Source organism: Herpailurus yagouaroundi, unplaced genomic scaffold (assembly GCF_014898765.1).
Source record: "Herpailurus yagouaroundi ecotype Mexico unplaced genomic scaffold, PumYag 185, whole genome shotgun sequence".
NCBI classification, from domain to species: domain Eukaryota; kingdom Metazoa; phylum Chordata; class Mammalia; order Carnivora; family Felidae; genus Herpailurus; species Herpailurus yagouaroundi.
In genome coordinates this window covers 3,654,272-3,655,663 of record NW_024412416.1, presented here as the reverse complement: position 1 = coordinate 3,655,663, position 1,392 = coordinate 3,654,272, and positions in this window count along the sequence as shown.

Sequence of the window (1,392 nt, the reverse complement as noted above, 5' to 3'; positions counted from 1 at the left end):
AGATTCACACTCCTGGAGGCTGAAGGTCTGCGATTCACACTCCTGGAGGCCAAGATCCGAGATTCACACTCCCGGAGGCCAAAGGTCCAAGATTCACACTCCTGGAGGCTCAAGGTCCAAGATTCACACTCCTGGAGGCTCAAGGTCCAAGATTCACACTCCTGGAGGCCAAGGTCCGAGATTCACACTCCTGGTAGGCCAAGGTGTGAGATTCACACTCCTGGAGGCCAAGGTCTGGCAGGGCTCGGCATCTGGCGAAGGGTCTCCTTCCCGCTTGCAGACTGCTGCCTTCCTGTTGAGCCCACACAAGGTGGGGAGAGAGCTCTGTTTCTCTTTTCCTTCTTCCAGAAGGCAAATTTCAAGGGGGAGGTGCTGCATCCTCACGGCCTCATCTAAACCTACTCACCTCCCAAAGGCCCCGCCCCCACATACCATCACTCTGGGCTTCAGCACACGCCTTTGGGGGGACACAGACATTCAGTCCATCGCAGGGCATGGCAGTGTCCGTTAGTGCATTACTTACGTTACTTTGAGTTTACTGTCTCTTTTTTGTGAGACTAGTTAAGTTTTCTACGTCAGTGGTCTGGTCTTTGCGTCCTTATTCCCTACATCCCCTCCATTGCAACACGCTTCTGTTCCCACAGTCACGCCGAGACGAAGTTCAGGTGGCAGCCAGTTTGGAAGGTCTCGTTCTTCAGCGTTTACCCCGACGTTCAGATAAATAAAAATGCTGGTGAGTGGAGATTAGTGGGGAAAAACGCTCTTGTACTGTTTATTGTCAGCCACCCTCAGTAGACCTAGACGGTACCTAATTTTGAGGAGAGTTCTGGGGGGCAGAGTGACGTAGGAGCGACCAGGTTTGGACTGGAGGTAGGAACACATGCCTGCAGCCACGCGGAATCCTTACAGCTGATACGTGGTTTCAGTTTGATCAAAAACGCCCTCGGGGGCACCTGGGTGGCAGAATCAGTCAAGCGTCCAACTTCAGCTCAGGTCAGGGTCTCACAGTTCGTGAGTTCGAGCCCTGTGTAGGGCTCTGCGCTGACAGCTCAGAGCCTGGAGCCTGCTTCAGATTCTGTGTCTCCTTCTCTCTCTGCCCCTCCCCCACTCATGCTCTGTCTCTTTCTCTCTTAATAAACAGTACAAAAAAAAAAAAAAAGCCCTTGGCTGAAGGCAAGAAGGCCAATAGCAGTGAAAATAAAAGGGAAAGTCAACAGGGAGATGTGAGATGCTTGCTACACAGGAAGTCAGGAGGGTGGTCCCAGACTGGCCCCGTCCCTAACTGCTCCCACTGGTAACAGAAGGGGCTAGTGGGATCTCCAGGGTCTCTTCCAGGCCTACGTGCCTTTGGCCTGAAAAACCACATCCGTTGCAATTCTGCGTTTGGAATCC